Here is a 23,215-nt window from a genome sequence, read left to right as displayed (position 1 = left end):
TCCTGAATAGGTACAGGCAATTCCCCTCTATCCACAGCAGCAATGCGCCCGTTACAACACTTGTCATAACACTTAGGGCTCCAGGACTTAATTTCATTGGTAGACCAATCCAGTACAGATTGTGCAATTTTAACCAGGGTAACCCCAATATTACTGGAGAAGGCAAATTATCCAATACCACCAAATCCAAATTCTCTTGATGAATACCATTAATAGTGAGGGGAAATTCACAGACCTTGTGAGTAACACTCTTCAAGGGAGAGCCATCGACAGAAACCACAGCAATAGGGGATGACAAAGTTTTAGGTTCTAATCTAAGTTTTTCCAAGAATCCCCCATCAATCACATTCAGAGTAGATCCACAATCCACAAATACCCAAAATTCAATTAATTCATCCTGAGCAGCAGTAGTGGCAGATAGGAATACTCCCTTAGAATTTAAACAGGCAATACGAGCATGACTGACCATTTTTTTTTCTTTCTTCTTACGAAGCACACAGCTCTTAATAAAATGACCAGAATTTCCGCAATAGAAACACAAGCCTTCAGAAAGTCGGCGGTCTTTTTCCTGAGAGCGGGGTGCCATCGCCCCAATTTCCATCGGCTCTCCATTGTCAGCACAGAACCTCTCAGGACTCGAAGCTGACATAGCAGAGGATTTGCTCTCATTAACCCTTTCACGCAGTCTCCTGTCCTCCCGTATAGCTAATTGCATTGCCTCCTGCAAGTTTCCAGGTGTGGGATAAGCAATCAGTAAATCCTTTAACCTTTCATATAGCCCTGCAAGAAACAAGCTTTTCAAAGCAGAATCGTTCCACCCCACCTGGGCAGACCACCGTCGGAAGTGAGAACAATATTTTTCCAGATTACCTGATCCCTGCCTCAAACGTCTTAATTCAGACGCAGCAGATGAGACACGATCAGGATCATCGTACAACAAACCCAAAGCAGAAAAAAAACTATCCACTGATCTAAAGCACGGATCACTAGGTTGGAGAGAGAAGGCCCATCCCTGAGGATCTTTGCACAAAAGTGACATTATGATCCCTATGCGCTGTGATTCATCACCAGAGGATCCGGGTCTCAAACGAAAATATAATAGACAAGCATTTTTAAAAGAAAAAAAATCTTGTTGTTCGCCAAAAAATAGATCAGGCAGACGTACCTGAGGTTCCACAAAATGCGGTCCAGAACAGCTACTCACGTGTTGTTGGAGCTTGGTCACCTCCAGAGAGAGTCCCTGCAAGCGTTGAGCCAAATCTTGCACCGAGACCATGATGGAAAACTGGAGGTCTTTCCTTAGAGAAATTTTTTTTTTTTATGGCTGGAATTACTGTTATGATCTGCTACAGAGACTAAGGAAAGAAAGGAGATCTATCCCTACAAAAGAACTAAACAAGATCCCTACGATGTAACGGGGAACCTGATCTTGCGATCAGACCCGCTAAAGTCCTCGGCTAGTCTGAACGCAGACCTATAGATGTGAGGTAGGGATCCCTACAAGATCTAGGGACTGGGAAAAGTTGGACACCTCCTAGCAGAAATAGTAGCAGTCAAAGACAAACACACAACAAAAAGGCATAGGGGTCAGAAGACCTAGCAAAACTAACAGAGAACGGCAACAGAGCAACAAGCTAGCTCAACAGTAGTAAATACAAATGAAGTCCAGCAAAGCCAGGAGGGCGGAGCCGGATTAAATAGGCAAAATGGTCATGTGACCAGCAAACTAAAAAAAACTAACAGGAGAGTTGTAACACGCTTGGTGGCGAGCAATCTGGCCGTGACGGGGCGGGCTCCGAAGGGTCCATGCAAAGGCTGTGCCGTTCCTACAGGAGTGGTTTGTTTAGCAGTGATTCACCCGCCGCATCAGGTGTCTTCAAAAATGTCTCGGCGCAGGGTCTCCTGCAGGCTAAACCCTTCATCACGGTAATGTGACAGAAAGAGCAATCTGGACCCGTAACTTGGGGGCGGAGCGAGACGTCCAGGGGTGAATGAAGGAAGAGGGTGAGATGTTTGCCAGTGACTTTGAGCTGCTCTTCAGGGGGGAAGGTCGTGTTGCCTGCAAAGGTCTTCTGCTTGGGGTTACCGGTGGTTGCCTCCAGCCACCCGGGAGACGCTGGTACTGGTGAAAAGGAGCCTAGTATTAAAAGTAAACAAGCAACAATGCTGGAGGCCCACGATGATCAGAAGGATGCTGGTATTTTGCAGAGATGAAATAGCGCAAGAGAGAAAGCAAATGAAAAAAAGAAAAGAGAATGAATGTGTGCACTTGTGAAAGGGAATGGAAAAAAGGCATAGAAGAGAGTGCCCCCTGCTGGTGGAAGGAAGGAAAAAGCAAAAGCCTACATCACCTGGTATTCCCAGGTGGTCTCTCATCCAAGTACTAACCAGGCCCAACACTGCTTAGCTTCCAAGATCAGACGAGATCAGGCGAGTTCAGGGTTTTGTGGCCATAGACAGAGACAAGCCTCTCACTTGCTGCTTTTCTACTTTGACGTCTGGCTGCCGGCTGCCCTTTCCAGTGCTCAGCAAGACCAGGTCCTTTTGTGCTTTCCCTTCTCTTCAATTTTTTTGCTGGCTTCCTTAAAAGGTCTTGTAGACACAACGCCCCACTCAGAGCCGCTGAGCTCACTGATCGGCTGCAGCGCTGTCGACGGAACGTCAGCTTTACGGCCAATACCACAGGCCGGGAGCAGAGGCGAGACTCACCGGTAGACCCGGGTAGGGTGAGCAGAGCGCGGTTAGTTGCTTTCTAATAGCCTGCAGCCGGGGATTAACTTTTAATGAAAGGGAACAATCCCTTTGACTGTCTGCAGCGAGCCACACCTAGGAAGCGCACTCTCACACACAAGCCAGCATGCACACGTGCTCGCACGTGACAACACCCCCTATCTGCCCCTACAACCTCTCCGTCACCATGCGTCAGACTCTCCTGCCTGTTTTATGATTTCAGGGCCCTAGCAGGAATCACCCCCCCCTCCCCAATTCCTTCCGCACCTTCCTTGCCTTCCTTGCACTGAGGTTAGCTCTTTGTCAGCCATCTGGCTTGGTTACACAAGCTACTTTGAAGAGAAACATGATACTTCTGCTGGCGCTCGCTAGGCGGCCGGCATCCAAAACGTTCCCTGGGCACCTGCTGAAAGCCTGGCCCCTTCACGGCCCCGGGTGCTTTTAACGCCATCATTTCCACACGGCGAGCTGCTGAGTCAATAAGCACTCCTAGCCGTGGCAAAGAGCTCGGTGTCAGGCCTGCGTGAAGGCGGCGGGGTAGCGTACTTAGCTGCCAACTGGCTCAGAGGCCTTGGGGCTTCCATCATCTAAGTTACTTAAGGTCGGTGTCCGTCAAGGCGCCGTTCCATGCTAGCCGAGCTGGGCAGTAGGGCAAAACGTCATCAAAATGGTCTACAGCACCCGGTGTTCCCAGGAGGTTTCCCATCCAAGTACTGTCTGAGCCCAGCCCTGCTTTGCTTCCGAGATCAGACGAGATCGGGCGTATCCAAGGTTGTATGGCCAGTAGACGCTGCTCGATCCATCGCCCGGCCAGCCTTTCTCAGGATCGATTGGTGGCGAGCAATCTGGCCGTGACGTGGCGGGCTCCGAAGGGTCCATGCAAAGGCTGTGCCGTCCCTACAGGTGTGGTTTGTTTAGCAGTGATTCACCCGCCGCATCAGGTGTCTTCAAAAATGTCTCGGCGCAGGGTCTCCTGCAGGCTAAACCCTTCATCGCGGTAAGTGACAGAAAGAGCAAGCTGGACCCGTAACTTGGGGGCGGAGCGAGACGTCCAGGGGTGAATGAAGGAAGAGGGTGAGATGGTTGCCAGTGACTTTGAGCTGCTCTTCAGGGGGGAGGGTCGTGTTGCCTGCAAAGGTCTTCTGCTTGGGGTTACCGGTGGTTGCCTCCAGCCACCCAGGAGATGCTGGTCCTGGTGAAAAGGAGCCTAGTATTAAAAGTAAAGAAGCAACAATGCTGGAGGCCCACGGTGATCAGAAGGATGCTGGTATTTTGCAGAGATGAAATAGCACAAGAGAGAAAGCAAATGAAAAAAAGAAAAGAGAATGAATGTGTGCACTTGTGAAAGGGAATGGAAAAAAGGCATAGAAGAGAGTGCCCCCTGCTGGTGGAAGGAAGGAAAAAGCAAAAGCCTACAGCACCTGGCATTCCCAGGCGGTCTCTGTTAAATGGTTAATTATGGAAATTCATTTGGAATGTTAATCGATAATCATTTTTCTGAGTTCTATGCCTCAGCCATCGTGTCTAGTTGACATGCGCTATTTGTGTGTGTATTTTTGGTTCACTACCATATGTAGAACAGGTGTCCATACGACTGGCTATAAAAGCCCATGGTACAGAAAGGGGGGGCGCTCTTGCTCTGCCCACCCCACAAGACACAGAATCTTCATTCTGAGAAGCAGATGACATGTAGGCCTGGACACATGCTGGACAAAGACATGATTTACCAGCCAGGATCCAAGGAAAGATGGGTGTATTTCAACAATTAAGCTAATTATGGACAAATGGACAATTACTTTATAACTAATTATTGTATGTACCTGCTGCAATCTGATTCTTTTTAATGGACAATCCAAGAATAAATAGATACATTTTTTATAAGAATATCGTGATATTGATACTTTGAGAAGTCCTCAGTAGAAAAAAATAATACAGGAAGAGTATTATTTTACAATGGTGAGCCAGCCAGTCCTGTTTTTTTGTTTTTTAAATTAAGTAAGTGAATTTCTTCCGTGAACAAGGGGGAGTCCTGACGAGCTGAACAGCTGTTGTTCACGTGTCAGTAAATTCACTAGTTTGTCACGAGAAGCAGAAAGGACCTACAGACTGAGGAAAGACAGGAAGCAGAGGTACTAACAAGGAACAGAATCACACAGGAAAAGAATCAGACGAACTGAAGACAGGACGTGCTGATAAAGAGAAGCCAAGGAATCTTAAGGTAAGCAAAATATGGATATAATTTCTTCTTTTGCTAAACAAAGTAATATTAATTTCAAAGTTAATGTAGGAGATGACATAGAAGTTTTGTGGCTCAGTTTATACAAAGAATGTGAATTGCAGAATTTACAGTTAACTTCTAAATTGTTAAATAGAGACAAACAGAAATTGAGAAATATTCTACATTTGGTAGATTTTTTTCATAGTCTTGTGTTAGAGATTTCTAAGCAGGAAAATAGTGTAGAAGTGTCAGACGGTGATACTGATTCAGACTGTAATGTGGAAAATGAACAAGAAGTAAGACACGTGTCTGTAACTGAAGTTGACCTTGGGTCTGACCAAGAGACGGACATACAGAAACCTGACATGGGAGGAGACATGACTGACATACGAGAAACCGACATACTAGGTGATGTGGGAGGAGACGTGAGTGACGTAGGAGGAACGGACGTACAAGAGCCACTAAAAATATCAGAGAATTCTGGAATTACCTAGGCTCAACTCCAAATTAAAATGAGGAAAAATTTGCTGAAATTATACAAAATCATGCCAAAATATGATGTCAAAATCCATGCCTGTAGAAATTCAGAGACATTTGAGAGCTTCTCTGATAAGTTTGATTTATCCAATGAGGAGAGGAATCAATTATTTAAAATATGGATTCCTGTGACATTGTCCAGACGTTTACATTTAATGCCCTGTGAAAATGACTCTCCTAATGGATGGGAAAATGATTTGGACAGATTAAGATATTTGTTTTATTGTGTCACAAAGGATTTTCCCAACATAGAAGATCTGCAGAAACTAAGGATTGGTAGGAAGGAATGTACATATACATTCATGTCCATATTTGAACGGTTGTACAAAGCTCTCATCAAAAATGGAAAAGTACAACATATGATAACAACTTTTGTCCAAAAATACAAATTCCTAAATTCAGTTTCCCAAGTTATGGCATCACAAAAAAATTCATTATTTGAATGTGCGCAGATGCTGGATTTTGTTAGAAAACATGAGAATCGTGAAAAGAAAATAAATCAAGCTAAATTTATAAACCAGGAAAGGTAAATCTTACCAAAAGCCAATATCAAACTCTCCTAGACTGAGTCATCCCCATAGTGAACTCTATCAAATACGCAGAAGATTACATATATGTTATAAGCCATATCAGCCAGTGCAAAGATCCATCTCTCCACAGAATGAGTTAATTCTCAGTCAGAACTGTGATTCTCTAAAAAGGAAAATGGCTGAAACTGATGGACAGAGACAGGTGAGACGACCAACTCACAGTGACGTCATGGAATGTGGACAGAAGAACAGGCAGTTCTCTGAGGTTTTGAAGGATAGAAAAATGTCTTTCCTAAATAGGGCGTTCCTGGAGATATTTGAGAGAGACAGAAGATTTGGTTTAGGGAGTGGCTAAGGAAAAACTGTAATTATAATGTTGTATCAAAATGTAATACAATGTCTCAATATTTATTTATAATCTTATACAGTAAAATTGTAGTTACATAGTTTCTAATAGTTCATATATATATATATATATATATATATATATACACTTGTCTAAGTAGAGATTGCGTATAATTGTATTTATATATACGTTTATAATATATATATATATATTAATTAATAAATTAGAACTTCATATATATAAATTTAAGTAGCAATATTTTGAATTACATTAGAACCAACCAATATATGTATAAGATATTTAAATAATTCTGTTTCTGTATGAATTTGATATTTAATTTTATTTTCTTATATTTCCTTAGAGTTTTCATTCCAAAGCAGGATTTGATCAAAGAACTCTAAAATGGATTTATTTCTTTATTCACACAGGAAGTGAAAAAATTGCATGATTTTATGTGTATAACATTTTAAAATAAAAACAATATATCTAGTTGAACTATAATATATATGTAATACTTATTAATTCTTTTGTGTTGCTAATATTTTCTGTGCATGAAGTGTTCGTGCAAATTAAAGTAGCTTTACAGCATGACGTGTGACAGCTGCGGCCTTTGAACTTTGAGCTAATAGTATAGGATCCCATTCATTCTATTTTCAACTGATGTAACTTAAGACCGGGCAGCCAGTGAAAAAACAATCTAAGACAAGAGTTTTTTCAAGTGTCTGAAATTCCAGTGACTTACTCTCATATTATATAATATGTACTTGGGGAATATTCAAAGAAATATAAAGATATTCAATTGATATGGCAATGCGCATTAATAAATTGGGATACAACAATTTTGGGTTAAATATATATATATATATATATATATAAAACTTCATATGTGGAATGTTTGAGTTGAACAGATCTGTGAATGTCAGAGTGAAGGTGACAGATGAGTAAATCAGCAGCTGCTAATTGTGATTGATGTGACAGAGGCCTCGTATGTTTGTATGTTTGAAAAAAAAATGTTTCTTTATGTGAAGGTACAAAAATATATTTAATTCTGAGGAAATTATAATACATAATTAGGTATTACTGTATCTACATATATATATTTCTATATTTCTTTAATAATCATTATTTCTTGATTTAACTAATAGTGGATAAGGGCAACCACACATCAAATGGTTTACAAAGCAAATTTATATTTAGAATAATTTTCCACATGATAATATTCTTGAATAACTATAATATTATTTTTAATGGTTACCTAAATAGGTACACACCTCTCTTTAGTCAAATCTATGCTACTCATCGATATGAAATTTATGCACAATATTTCTAGAAGAATAATTATTTTTAATTTGGTTCTGATATATACATAAATTTTATAAAATAATATTTTTGGTATTAAGGGGGAAAATGTGTTTTTGATCCTGATTACATAATCACTTTTGATCAATACTTATTTTCCACACATTTTAATAAAGAAGAAATAATAATAAGGTACTATGGTATAATTAAGAAGGGTATTACATGCAAAGTTGCATAATTTAATATTTTTTGGTGGTACAAGGTTATGACAAATATGAAATCATCCAGATAATGGAGATATAAGGGTATTTTTTATGGAGAATATAATTACTCTGCATTTGTCATTAAAATTTAAAGGCCTTATTTTTATTTTTATTCTTATTTTTACTCTTAATTTTATTTTTCATTTTTAAAATTTTATTCTTACTTTATACTTCTTATTTTTCTATTTTTTCATTTTTTAATTCTCATTTGATTTTATTTGAGTTCAATATCTCAATTGAGAAAACACATTAATATTTAATAAAGTAATGTCTAATACAAGAGTATTGCTTCATTAAATATATATTGCTAAGGAAAAAAATGTTTACATTTTCTGAGTAAACACAATTCATTCATTCATTTATTCATTCATTCATTCATTCATACATTCATATAGTTATTCATTTTGGTTCAGGAGTATACATTCTTTGATATTATTGGTTTAATAAAGATATAAAAACTTGTTTTTTAAAAATACACTGACACCTATGGGTTGGAAAAGGTAATTACACCTATGACATAAAAATGTTCTATCATATGGAGAACTTGATTGATAATGAATTATTATCTATTATTGTTTATTATTCCAAACATAATTTATTTTAATATTTTGATAATAATTAGATGGATATTACTGATTGCTATGGTACGCTGTGATATTATAGGTTAGGAAAAACTGCCAGATTTGGTATCAGATTAGGGAATGAAGACTTCAATCAAGACATCGCAATTATGAATTCTATCTTAATAAAGACTTTTAATTTTTATAAATCAAAGAGATTCTCAAAAGTTACAAGAAGAAGCAACTGATATCCGGACGTCTCAGAAGGTAACAGGTGTGAATGCTGAGTGTTATAATAGACTGTGTCCATTACATACAATACAATTCACACCACTGATCGCCAGGACGGCAGAGGACGATGATCCTATATGTACTGTGTTGTGTTTAAGTTTCATCACGTTCCAGTGGTTTCTTATCACCTGCAACGCTTCAATGAAAGCTGGTGAACAGGTAATACCTGGAATATGTGTCCTGTATATAAAGGACTGAGTACTGGTTATGGTGCTATATAAAGCAGGAAAGTGGCACGTTAACCCTTGCTTTACTGACCAAAGACGTCACATCTGTTCCAAAAGTGACACGAGACCAGTGCGGACACACGGAAGTTTCCAAAGACGATCCAACGTAAGTCCAGGTGACACTGCACAGATATTAAAGCTACATTTCATCCATGGACTTTGTTTTCTTATCAACTGACACACATGATCTTTCTAATAAAGAGTACAGTTTATGGACTGAACAATAATGAACACAATTATGGACTGTACAATATCTACATGCTGTAATTTATTTCAAAGGAGTTTTCATCTAAAGACTGTTATAAAAGAACCAAGAAGAAGACGAGACGACGACCCGATGACATCAGATGATGACGATTGAACCCGCGATTGCTTCAATTTAGATATAGGGAAGTATAATTATACATATTAAATGAATATTAGTCACGGCTTACCATAGCATGAATTCACATCATTATATAACAATAATCCGATATTGATACTATTATTACTATTATTATTATTATGGAAATTTAATGATATTGCCAAGGAAGAAGGAAAGAAAAAATGATTGATGAATGTATCTTCTTTTGAGATTTTTCAGTTAAAGTCCTTTTATTCTCAGAAAAGGGGGAAATGTTAAATGGTTAATTATGGAAATTCATTTGGAATGTTAATCGATAATCATTTTTCTGAGTTCTATGCCTCAGCCATCGTGTCTAGTTGACATGCGCTATTTGTGTGTGTATTTTTGGTTCACTACCATATGTAGAACAGGTGTCCATACGACTGGCTATAAAAGCCCATGGTACAGAAAGGGGGGGCTCTCTTGCTCTGCCCACCCCACAAGACACAGAATCTTCATGCTGAGAAGCAGATGACATGTAGGCCTGGACACATGCTGGACAAAAATATGATTTACCAGCCAGGATCCAAGGAAAGATGGGTGAATCTCAACAATTAAGCAAATTATGGACAAATGGACAATTACTTTATAACTAATTATTGTATGTACCTGCTGCAATCTGAATCTTTTTAATGGACAATCCAAGAATAAACAGATACATTTTTTTATAAGAATATCGTGATATTGATACTTTGAGAAGTCCTCAGAAGAAAAAAATAATACAGGAAGAGTATTATTTTACAGTCTCCCATCCAAGTACTAACCAGGCCCGACCCTGCTTAGCTTCCGAGATCAGATGAGATCGGGCGTGTTCAGGGTGGTGTGTCTGTAGACATAGACATGCCTCTCACTTGCTGCTGAAGGCTAAACCCTTCATCGCGGTAATGTGACAGAAAGAGCAAGCTGGACCCGTAACTTGGGGGCGGAGCGAGACGTCCAGGGGTGAATGAAGGAAGAGGGTGAGATGGTTGCCAGTGACTTTGAGCTGCTCTTCAGGGGGGAGGGTCATGTTGCCTGCAAAGGTCTTCTGCTTAGGGTTACCGGTGGTTGCCTCCAGCCACGCGGGAGACGCTGGACCTGGTGAAAAGGAGCCTAGTATTAAAAGTAAAGAAGCAACAATGCTGGAGGCCCACGGTGATCAGAAGGATGCTGGTATTTTGCAGAGGCGAGATTCACCGGTAGACCTGGGTAGGGTGAGTAGAGCGCGGTTAGTTGCTTTCTAATAGGCTGCAGCCAGGGATTAACTTTTAATGAAAGGGAACAATCACTTTGACTATCTGCAGCACGCCACACCTAGGAAGCGCACTCTCTCACACAAGCCAGCATGCACACGTGCTCGCACGTGACAACACCCCCTATCTGCCCCTACAACCTCTCCGTCACCATGCGTCAGACTCTCCTGCCTGTTTTATGATTTCAGGGCCCTAGCAGGAATCACCCCCCCCTCCCCAATTCCTTCCGCACCTTCCTTGCCTTCCTTGCACTGAGGTTAGCTCTTTGTCAGCCGTCTGGCTTGGTTACACAATCTTCTTTGCAGAGAAACATGTTACTCTGCTGGCCCTCGCTAGGCGGCCGGCATCCAAAACCTTCCCTGGGCACCTGCTGAAAGCCTGGCCCCTTCACGGCCCCGGGTGCTTTTAACGCCATCATTTCCACACGGCGAGCTGCGGAGTCAATAAGCACTCCTAGCCGTGGCAAGGAGCTCGGTGTCAGGCCTGCGTGAAGGCGGCGGGGTAGCGTACTTTGCTGCCAACTGGCTCAGAGAGCATGGGGCTTCCATCATCTAAGTTACTTAAGGTCGGTGTCCGGCAAGGCGCCGTTCCATGCTAGCCGAGCTGGGCAGTAGGGCAAAACGTCATCAAAATGGTCTACAGCACCCGGTGTTCCCAGGAGGTCTCCCATCCAAGTACTGTTCGAGCCCAGCCATGCTTTGCTTCCGAGATCAGACAAGATCGGGCGTATCCAAGGTGGCATGGCCAGTAGACGCTGCTCGATCCATCGCCCGGCCAGCCTTTCTCAGGATCGCTTGGTGGTGAGCAATCTGGCCGTGACGGGGCGGGCTCCGAAGGGTCCATGCAAAGGCTGTGCCGTCCCTACAGGTGTGGTTTGTTTAGCAGTGATTCACCGGCCGCATCAGGTGTCTTCAAAAATGTCTCGGCGCAGGGTCTCCTGCAGGCTAAACCCTTCATCGCGGTAATGTGACAGAAAGAGCAAGCTGGACCCGTAACTTGGGGGCGGAGCGATACGTCCAGGGGTGAATGAAGGAATAGGGTGAGATGGTTGCCAGTGACTTTGAGCTGCTCTTCAGGGGGGAGGGTCATGTTGCCAGCAAAGGTCTTCTGCTTGGGGTTACCGGTAGTGTTGAGCCACCCCCGTAGTATTCGAGTTCGGTTCGGTTCGTCGAACACCCGTGTGTTCGCCGAACTGTTCGTCGAACTGTTCGTCGAACACCTTCGAACACCGTTAAAACCAATGGCAGGCAAACAAAAACACATAGAAACACATAGAAAACACCTTCAAAGGTGTCCAAAAGCTGACAAACTGCTCAGAAGACATAACTAACACATGGAAAAGTGACAAGTACATATAGTCATGCGAAAATAAAAGAGGTGGAGGAGTAAAAGGAGGGGGAGACACAGATATAGGCATGTCATGCCCTTCTAAAATCCAAAAAGTGAGAAGTCGACACGGCCAGTCCGCTCCTGCCCGTGCCACCTCCGTGTCGCCGGGTTTGTGCCAGAGCCGCGGTGAACCCTGACGGCCAGCCCGCTCTCCCAATACTGGTGCCTGTCCGCTGGTGGGTCGAGCGAGCCCCCCTGTGGTGGAGGCAGCTCTAAGCGTTTTAATTTAAATTGTCTCTCTAATTTGAATGAATACACTTTAAATCCATTTACAAGGATCTATTGGCGGGCAAGTCTCATGCCAGCAGCCGCGGTAATTCCAGCTCCAGTAGCGTCCACTAAAGCTGCTGCAGTTAAAAAGCTTTTATAAGGATCGAGCTCGGCTGTCCACCGCAAGGCATCCTACTGCCAGTCCCAGCCCCTATGCCTTGGGGTGCCTCCTGATGCTCTTCACTAAGTATCCCATGGTCCCGAAGCATTTCCTTTGAAAAAATTAAGTGTCTAAACTACAGGTGGTGCAGCTTGCTTAACAGCCGGGATAATCCGCTCACTAGCAGACACTGCTACTAGGCACAAAGTATTTCCTGGGCTAGATGCAGTTAAAAATTTGTAATTAGATACTCTCGTTGGATGCTGAGAAAGCATTCCATAGAGTCTCCTGGCACTCCATATATGATTCTCTTAAAAAGCTTGGGGTAGGGGTCTAGGGGACCCTTTTATAGCCAAAATCACGGCCCTGTATCGCAATACGTCACCTAGGCTGAAGATAAATGGAACTGTAGCACCCTGAGGGCCCGGTTGCTACAGACGTATTGCACCTCACCCTGAGGTGAGATATCTCACTCTCAGGTAAGGATGGAGTGTGGATCAGGACCCGACACCTGCATGCATTACACCACATTGCCGTGGGGCAGGGCGACCAATATGCCCCTGAGATGGGCACGACAGTCCCTGTCCCTGGCTGGAGTGGGGGGAGGGAACACTGAGGAAGGGGAACCCTGTAGTGCAGGAGCAGGGAGGAAGCAGTTCCTGGGTGCATTGAGAAGGGAGTATAAAAGGTGGGCACCATCTTAGTTCAGTGCAGAGAAGTCTGAGCAGAAGTGGCAGGGAGCAGGGGCTCTGCATGAACTCTGCTCCGGAGGCGGGCCTAGTAACAGAGGCCCAGGCCTGGAAGAGGGAGAAGGAAGGAAGAGGAGCAGAGAAGGCTCCAGGAACGAGGAATGAAGGGATCCCAGGGGTGCGGACGGGCGAGTCGCCACCGCACGCCCGAATCCACCTGCGTGGAGGGGTCAGGCCAAAGGGGGAGACCGGTCCCCGAACTAGTGGAGGCAGGAAACGACCCTCAGCTAGAAACCGGAGGCTCTGACATTTTATGTGGCGCAGCCCCTCGCTACACCCGCTAGGAAGGCACCACATAGGGTCAGGGAAACTGGCGCCAAGTTTACCAAGAGGAGGCCCGAGGCAGCCGGACAGAAATGTTGGTAAGAAAGGCCAGACAAAGGACACACAAAGGGGGTCCTGTGAAGTGCTCCAAAGTTATCTGGGAGTTGTCTGAGCCCCTCACCTGGTGAGCACAGTACGACATGGGCAGCCGTTACCTGCAGACGTGGTCTGGATAATAAGAACTGTGAGTAAAGACCCTGAACTGCATCACTGACTCCGTGTCGTTACTGCTGCTGCCCTGCACCATCACCCCCATCCTCCGCATACACTGCCCTGAGGCTATACTCCTCCCGTGGGGAGTTATGCTACGCTCTGCTGCACCCACAACACCAGCCTCAGCGGTCTGCCCTGTAGCGGCGGTTCACTCTGACCGCAATCCACGGGTGGCGTAGTCGGACATTTAAACATCAAAACCACATAAATAGTTCCGCCACTGGTTTGACCGCCCTGAGCCACGGAACCGGGTCGCCGCCACGAAGACTACAACCACCAGCATCCACCAAAAAGGGTCCGGCTCCGGGTGTCCCAAGGCCCAGGGGGTGCGTCAGAACATTTTCATCACCTTTCACAATCACCAATGGGACAAGGCAGTGATGTCCTCTGTCCCCTCTCTTATACATCCTAGTGACGGAGCACCTGCTCTCATCAATTCGCCATAACCCCAATATTAGGTGGATTGAGGTGGGAGGCACCGAGTACAAGTGCTCTCTATTTGCTGATGATGTCCTAGTATATATCACTCAATCACATATATCCATCCATGCTGTTATGGCTGAAATAGATCACTTTGTTACATGGTAAAATTTTAAAATCAATGCAGCGAAGTCTGAGGCCCTCGATGTCTCCCTCCCTAAATCCATATAGGATTCCATCCAGTCCAACTTTCCCTTTGTCTGGCCCTCACAGGGTATCAAATACTTAGGAATTCCTATTCATAGAGACCTCTCCCATCTATGTTATCTTAATTTTGGGCCCTTTATTGAACAACTCCATACAGACCACGGTTGGCAAGTTAGAACTGTAAGATTCACTACGTGAACCGCTGGTGTTTTGTGGAAAAGCACATGTACACTGCGTTCCAAATTATTATGCAAAAAGTGTTTAGGAGTGATAAGGGAAGAATTTGTTTGTTTGTCAGTTAAACTCATTGATGGTGATGTGTGTCAGGGCTCTTTATATCACTGTAAGCAATTGCAGACACCTGTGCTAATTAGTTTGGCAGGTGTGTCTGCTCCCTGCCTGTTTCATTGGCCGTGAAGCTGACATTCCGTCGACAGCGCTGCAGCCGATCAGTGAGCTCAGTGGCTCTGAGTGGGGCGTTGTGTCTACAAGACCTTTTAAGGAAGCCAGCAAAAAAATTGAAGAGAAGGGAAAGCACAAAAGGACCTGGTCTTGCTGAGCACTGGAAAGGGCAGCCGGCAGCTAGACTTCAAAGTAGAAAAGCAGCAAGTGAGGGTCTTGTCTCTGCCCACGGCCACACCACCCTGAACACGCCCAAACTTGTCTGATCTCAAAAGCTAAGCAGGGTTGGGCTTGGTTAGTACTTGGATGGGAGACCACCTGGGAATACCAGGTGCTGTAGGCTTTTGCTTTTTCCTTCCTTCCACCAGCAGGGGGCTCTCTCTTCTATGCCTTTTTTCCATTCCCTTTCACAAGTGCACACATTCATTCTATTTTCTTTTTTTAATTTGCTTTCTCTCTTGCGCTATTTCATCTCTGCAAAACACCAGCATCCTTCTGATCAAAGTGGGCCTCCAGCATTGTTGCTTCTTTACTTTTAATACTAGGCTCCTTTTCACCAGGACCAGCGTCTCCCGCGTGGCTGGAGGCAACCACCGGTAACCCCAAGCAGAAGACCTTTGCAGGCAACACGACCCTCCCCCCTGAAGAGCAGCTCAAAGTCACTGGCAACCATCTCACCCTCTTCCTTCATTCACCCCTGGACGTCTCGCTCCACCCCCAAGCTACGGGTCCAGCTTGCTCTTTCTGTCACATTACCGCGATGAAGGGTTTAGCCTGCAGGAGACCCTGCGACGAGACATTTTTGAAGACACCTGATGCGGCGAGTGATTCACTGCTAAACAAACCACACCTGTAGGGACGGCACAGACTTTGCATGGACCCTTCGGAGCCCGCCCCGTCACGGCCAGATTGCTCGCCACCAAGCGATCCTGAGGAAGGCTGGCCGGGCGATCGATCGAGCAGCTTCTACTGGCCATACCACCTTGGATACGCCCGATCTCATCTGATCTCGGAAGCAAAGCAGGGCTGGGCTCGGACAGTACTTGGATGGGAGTCCTCCTGGGAACACCGGTTGCTGTAGACCATTTTGATGACGTTTTTACCTACTGCCCAGCTCGGCTAGCATGGAACGGCGCCTTGTAGGACGCCGACCTTAAGTAACTTAGATGATGGAAGCCCCAAGGCCTCTGAGCCAGTTGGCAGCTAAGTACGCTACCCCGACGCCTTCACGCAGGCCTGACACCGAGCTCCTTGCCACGGCTAGGAGTGCTTATTGACTCCGCAGCTCGCCGTGTGGAAATGATGGCGTTAAAAGCACCCGGGGTCGTGAAGGGGCCAGGCTTTCAGCAGGTGCCCAGGGAAGGTTTTGGATGCCGGCCGCCTAGCGAGGTCCAGCAGAAGTAACATGTTTCTCTGCAAAGAAGCTTGTGTAACCAAGCCAGACGGCTGACAAAGAGCTAACCTCAGTGCAAGGAAGGCAAGGAAGGTGCGGAAGGAATTGTGGAGGTGGGGGTGATTCATGCTAGGGCCCTGAAATCATAAAACAGGCAGGAGAGTCTGATGCATGGTGACGGAAAGCTTGTAGGGGCAGATAGGGGTGTTGTCACGTGCGAGTACGTGTGCATGCTGGCTTGTGTGTGAGAGTGCGCTTTCTAGGTGTGGCGCGCTGCAGACAGTCAAAGGGATTGTTCCCTTTCATTAAAAGTTAATCCCCGGCTGCAGGCTATTACAAAGCAACTAACCGCGCTCTACTCACCCTACCCGGGTCTACCGGTGAGTCTCGCCTCTGCTCCCTGCCTGTGGCATTGGCCGTGAAGTTGACGTTACGTCGACAGTGCTGCAGCCGATCAGTGAGCTCAGTGGCTCTGAGTGGGGCGTTCTGTCTACAAGACCTTTTAAGGAAGCCAGCAAAAAAATTGAAGAGAAGGGAAAGCACAAAAGGACCTGGTCTTGCTGAGCACTGGAAAGGGCAGCCGGCAGCCACACGTCAAAGTAGAAAAGCAGCAAGTGAGAGGCTTGTCTCTGCCTACGGCCACACCACCCTGAACACACCAGATCTCATCTGATCTTGGAAGCTAAGCAGGGTCAGGCCTGGTTAGTACTTGGATGGGAGACTGTAAAATAATACTCTTCCTGTATTGTTTTTTTTCTACTAAGGACATCTCAAAGTATCAATATCACGATATTCTTATAAAAAAATGTATCTATTTATTCTTGGATTGTCCATTAAAAAGAATCAGATTGCAGCAGGTACATACAATAATTAGTTATAAAGTAATTGTCCATTTGTCCATAATTAGCTTAATTGTTGAGATTCACCCATCTTTCCTTCGACCCTGGCTGGTAAATCATGTCTTTGTCCAGCATGTGTCCAGGCCTACATGTCATCTGCTTCTCAGCATGAAGATTCTGTGTCTTGTGGGGTGGGCAGAGCAAGAGAGCCCCCCCTTTCTGTACCATGGGCTTTTATAGCCAGTCGTATGGAGACCTGTTCTACATATGGTAGTGAACCAAAAATACACACACAAATAGCGCATGTCAACTAGACACGATGGCTGAGGCATAGAACTCAGAAAAATGATTATCGATTAACATTCCAAATGAATTTCCATAATTAACCATTTAACATTTCCCCTTTTTTTGAGAATAAAAGGACTTTAACTGAAAATTCTCAAAAGAAGATACATTCATCAATCATTTTTTCTTTCCTTCTTCCTTGGCAATATCATTAAATTTCCATAATAATAATAATAGTATCAATATCGGATTATTGTTATATAATGATGTGAATTCATGTTATGGTAAGCCGTGACTAATATTCATTTAATATGTATAATTATACTTCCCTATATCTAAATTGAAGCAATCGCGGGTTCAATCGTCATCATCTGATGTCATCGGGTCGTCGTCTCGTCTTCTTCTTGGTTCTTATATAACAGTCTTTAGATGAAAACTCCTTTGAAATAAATTACAGCATGTAGATATTGTACAGTCCATAATTGTGTTCATTATTGTTCAGTCCATAAACTGTACTCTTTATTAGAAAGATCATGTGTGTCAGTTGATAAGAAAACAAAGTCCATGGATGAAATGTAGCTTTAATATCTGTGCAGTGTCACCTGGCCTTACGTTGGATCGTCTTTGGAATCTTCAGTGTGTCCGCACTGGTCTCGTGTCACTTTTGGAACAGATCTGACGTCTTTGGTCAGTAAAGCAAGGGTTAACTTGACACTTCCCTGCTTTATATAGCACCATAACCACTACTCAGTCCTTTATATACAGGACACATATGCCAGGTATTACCTGTTCACCAGCTTTCATTGAAGCGTTGCAGGTGATAAGAAACCAGTGGAACGTGATGAAACTTGAACACAACACAGTACATATAGGATCATCGTCCTCTGCCGTCCTGGTGATCAGTGGTGTGAATTGTATTGCATGTAATGGACACAGTCTATTATAACACTCAGCATTCACACCTGTTACCTTCTGAGACGTCCGGATATCAGTTGCTTCTTCTTGTAACTTTTGAGAATCTCTTTGATGTATAAAAATTAAAACTCTTTATTAAGATAGAATTCATAATTGCGATGTCTTGATTGAAGTCTTCATTCCCTAATCTGATACCAAATCTGGCAGTTTTTCCTAACCTATAATATCACAGCGTACCATAGCAATCAGTAATATCCATCTAATTATTATCAAAATATTAAAATAAATTATGTTTGGAATAATAAACAATAATAGATAATAATTCATTATCAATCAAGTTCTCCATATGATAGAACATTTTTATGTCATAGGTGTAATTACCTTTTCCAACCCATAGGTGTCAGTGTATTTTGAAAAAACAAGTTTTTATATCTTTATTAAACCAATAATATCAAAGAATGTATACTCCTGAACCAAAATGAATAAATATATGAATGTATGAATGAATGAATGAATGAATAAATGAATGAATGAATTGTTGTGTTTACTCAGAAAATGTAAACATTTTTTTCCTTAGCAATATATATTTAATGAAGCAATACTCTTGTATTAGACATTACTTTATTAAATATTAATGTGTTTTCTCAATTGAGATATTGAACTGAAATAAAATCAAATGAGAATTAAAAAATGAAAAAATAGAAAAATAAGAAGTATAAAGTAAGAATAAAATTTTAAAAATGAAAAATAAAATTAAGAGTAAAAATAAGAATAAAAATAAAAATAAGGCCTTTAAATTTTAATGACAAATGCAGAGTAATTATATTCTCCATAAAAAATACCCTTATAGCTCCATTATCTGGATGATTTCATATTTGTCATAACCTTGTACCACCAAAAAATATTAAATTATGCAACTTTGCATGTAATACCCTTCTTAATTATACCATAGTACCTTATTAATATTTCTTCTTTATTAAAATGTGTGGAAAATAATTATTGATCAAAAGTGATTATGTAATCAGGATCAAAAACACATTTTCCCCCTTAATACCAAAAATATTATTTTATAAAATTTATGTATATATCAGAACCCAATTAAAAATAATTATTCTTCTAGAAATATTGTGCATAAATTTCATATCGATGAGTAGCATAGATTTGACTAAAGAGAGGAGTGTACCTATTTAGGTAACCATTAAAAATAATATTATAGTTATTCAAGAATATTATCATGTGGAAAATTATTCTAAATATAAATTTGCTTTGTAAACCATTTTGATGTGTGGTTGCCCTTATCCACTATTAGTTAAAATCAAGAAATAATAATTATTAAAGAAATATAGAAATATATATATGTAGATAATACCTAATTATGTATTATAATTTCCTCAGAATTAAATATATTTTTGTACCTTCACATAAAGAAACATTTTTTTTTTTAAACATACAAACATACGAGGCCTCTGTCACATCAATCACACTTAGCAGCTGCTGATTTACTCATCTGTCACCTTCACTCTGACATTCACAGATCTGTTCAACTCAAACATTCCACATATGAAATTTTAGATATATATATATATTTAACCCAAAATTGTTGTATCCCAATTTATGAATGCGCATTGCCATATCAATTGAATATCTTTATATTTCTTTGAATATTCCCCAAGTACATATTATATAATATGAGAGTAAGTCACTGGAATTTCAGACACTTGAAAAAACTCTTGTCTTAGATTCTTTTTTCACTGGCTGCCCGGTCTTAAGTTACATCAGTTGAAAATAGAATGAATGGGATCCTATACTATTAGCTCAAAGTTCAAAGGCCGCAGCTGTCACACGTCATGCTGTAAAGCTACTTTAATTTGCACGAACACTTCATGCACAGAAAATATTAGCAGCACAAAAGAATTAATAAGTATTACATATATATTATAGTTCAACTAGATATATTGTTATTATTTTAAAATGTTATACACATAAAATCATGCAATTTTTTCACTTTCTGTGTGAATAAAGAAATAAATCCATTTTAGAGTTCTTTGATCAAATCCTGCTTTGGAATGAAAACTCTAAGGAAATATAAGAAAATAAAATTAAATATCAAATTCATACAGAAACAGAATTATTTAAATATCTTATACATATATTGGTTGGTTCTAATTTAATTCAAAATATTGCTACTTAAATTTATATATATGAAGTTCTAATTTATTAATTAATATATATATATATATTTTATAAACGTATATATAAATACAATTATACGCAATCTCTACTTAGACAAGTGTATATATATATATATATATGAACTATTAGAAACTATGTAACTACAATTTTACTGTATGAGATTATAAATAATTATTGAGACATTGTATTACATTTTGATACAACATTATAATTACAGTTTTTCCTTAGCCACTCCCTAAACCAAATCTTCTGTCTCTCTCAAATATCTCCAGGAGCGCCCTATTTAGGAAAGACATTTTTCTATCCTTCAAAACCTCAGAGAACTGCTGTTCTTCTGTCCACATTTCATGACGTCACAGTGAGTTGGTCGTCTCACCTGTCTCTGTCCATCAGTTTCAGCCATTTTCCTTTTTAGAGAATCACAGTTCTGACTGAGAATTAACTCATTCTGTGGAGAGATGGATCTTTGCACTGGCTGATATGGCTTATAACATATATGAAATCTTCTGTGTATTTGATAGAGTTCACTATGGGGATGACTCAGTCTAGGAGAGTTTGATATTGGCTTTTGGTAAGATTTTACCTTTCCTGGTTTTATAAATTTAGCTTGATTTATTTTCTTTTCACGATTCTCATGTTTTCTAACAAAATCCAGCATCTGCGCACATTCAAATAATGAATTTTTTGTGATGCCATAACTTGGGAAACTGAATTTAGGAATTTGAATTTTTGTACAAAAGTTGTTATCATATGTTGTACTTTTCCATTTTTGATGAGAGCTTTGTACAACCGTTCAAATATGGACATGAATGTATATGTACATTCCTTCCTACCAATCCTTAGTTTCTGCAGATCTTCTATGTTGGGAAAATCCTTTGTGACACAATAAATAAAATATCTTAATCTGTCCGAATCATTTTCCCATCCATTAGGAGAGTCATTTTCACAGGGCATTAAATGTAAACGTCTGGACAATGTCACAGGAATCCATATTTTAAATAGTTGATTCCTCTCCTCATTGGATAAATCAAACTTATCAGAGAAGCTCTCAAATGTCTCTGAATTTCTACAGGCATGGATTTTGACATCATATTTTGGCATGATTTTGTATAATTTCAGCAAATTTTTCCTCATTTTAATTTGGAGTTGAGCCTGGGTAATTCCAGAATTCTCTGATATTTTTAGTGGCTCTTGTACGTCCGTTCCTCCTACGTCACTCACGTCTCCTCCCACATCACCTAGTATGTCGGTTTCTCGTATGTCAGTCATGTCTCCTCCCATGTCAGGTTTCTGTATGTCCGTCTCTTGGTCAGACCCAAGGTCACCTTCAGTTACAGACACGTGTCTTACTTCTTGTTCATTTTCCACATTACAGTCAGAATCAGTATCACCGTCTGACACTTCTACACTATTTTCCTGCTTAGAAATCTCTAACACAAGACTATGAAAAAAATCTAACAAATGTAGAATATTTCTCAATTTCTGTTTGTGTCTATTTACCAATTTAGAAGTTAACTGTAAATTCTGCAATTCACATTCTTTGTATAAACTGAGCCACAAAACTTCTATGTCATCTCCTACATTACCTTTGAAATTAATATTACTTTGTTTAGCAAAAGAAGAAATTATATCCATATTTTGCTTACCTTAAGATTCCTTGGCTTCTCTTTATCAGCACGTCCTGTCTTCAGTTCGTCTGATTCTTTTCCTGTGTGATTCTGTTACTTGTTAGTACCTCTGCTTCCTGTCTTTCCTCAGTCTGTAGGTCCTTTCTGCTTCTCGTGACAAACTAGTGAATTTACTGACACGTGAACAACAGCTGTTCAGATCGTAAGGACTCCCCCCTTGTTCACGGAAGAAATTCACTTACTTAATTTAAAAAACAAAAAAACAGGACTGGCTGGCTCACCATTGTAAAATAATACTCTTCCTGTATTATTTTTTTCTACTGAGGACTTCTCAAAGTATCAATATCACGATATTCTTATAAAAAAATGTATATATTTATTCTTGGATTGTCCATTAAAAAGAATCAGATTGCAGCAGGTACATACAATAATTAGTTATAAAGTAATTGTCCATTTGTCCATAATTAGCTTAATTGTTGAGATTCACCCATCTTTCCTTGGATCCTGGCTGGTAAATCATGTCTTTGTCCAGCATGTGTCCAGGCCTACTTGTCATTTGCTTCTCAGCATGAAGATTCTGTGTCTTGTGGGGTGGGCAGAGCAAGAGAGCCCCCCCTTTCTGTACCATGGGCTTTTATAGCCAGTCGTATGGACACCTGTTCTACATATGGTAGTGAACCAAAAATACACACACAAATAGCGCATGTCAACTAGACACGATGGCTGAGGCATAGAACTCAGAAAAATGATTATCGATTAACATTCCAAATGAATTTCCATAACTAACAATTTAACAGAGACCGCCTGGGAATGCCAGGTGCTGTAGGCTTTTGCTTTTTCCTTCCTTCCACCAGCAGGTGGCACTCTCTTCTATGCCTTTTTTCTATTCCCTTTCACAAGTGCACACATTCATTCTCTTTTCTTTTTTTCATTTGCTTTCACTCTTGCGCTATTTCATCTCTGCAAATACCAGCATCCTTCTGATCACCGTGGGCCTCCAGCATTGTTGCTTCTTTACTTTTAATACTAGGCTCCTTTTCACCAGGACCAGCGTCTTCCGCGTGGCTGGAGGCAAACACCGGTAACCCCAAGCAGAAGACCTTTCCAGGCAACACGACCCTCAACCCTGAAGATCAGCTCAAAGTCACTGGCAACCATCTCACCCTCTTCCTTCATTCACCCCTGGATGTCTCGCTCCGCCCCCAAGTTACGGGTCCAGCTTGATCTTTCTGTCACATTACCGCGATGAAGGGTTTAGCCTGCAGGAGAC

The 23,215-nt window shown here is 41.6% G+C and overlaps 5 pseudogenes; 2 read left to right on the top strand and 3 right to left on the bottom strand.

Moving 5' to 3' along the window:
- Positions 1–2,339: 2,339 nt before the first annotated feature.
- Positions 2,340–2,458, bottom strand: LOC141270054 (5S ribosomal RNA; annotated as a pseudogene).
- Positions 2,459–3,399: 941 nt separating this feature from the next.
- On the bottom strand, positions 3,400–3,519 carry LOC141268599 (5S ribosomal RNA; annotated as a pseudogene).
- Positions 3,520–11,251: 7,732 nt separating this feature from the next.
- LOC141268024 (5S ribosomal RNA) lies at positions 11,252–11,371 on the bottom strand (annotated as a pseudogene).
- A 3,545-nt stretch (positions 11,372–14,916) lies between these two features.
- LOC141268491 (5S ribosomal RNA) lies at positions 14,917–15,035 on the top strand (annotated as a pseudogene).
- Positions 15,036–15,656: 621 nt separating this feature from the next.
- On the top strand, positions 15,657–15,776 carry LOC141267921 (5S ribosomal RNA; annotated as a pseudogene).
- Positions 15,777–23,215: the final 7,439 nt, after the last annotated feature.

Source organism: Phyllobates terribilis, unplaced genomic scaffold (assembly GCF_046119375.1).
Source record: "Phyllobates terribilis strain yellow unplaced genomic scaffold, ASM4611937v1 Scaffold_4__5_contigs__length_816908805, whole genome shotgun sequence".
In the NCBI taxonomy this organism is placed as follows: Eukaryota; Metazoa; Chordata; class Amphibia; order Anura; family Dendrobatidae; genus Phyllobates; species Phyllobates terribilis.
Note: the sequence above shows the minus strand (reverse complement) of the source record. Positions and strands in the feature narration are given on the sequence as shown.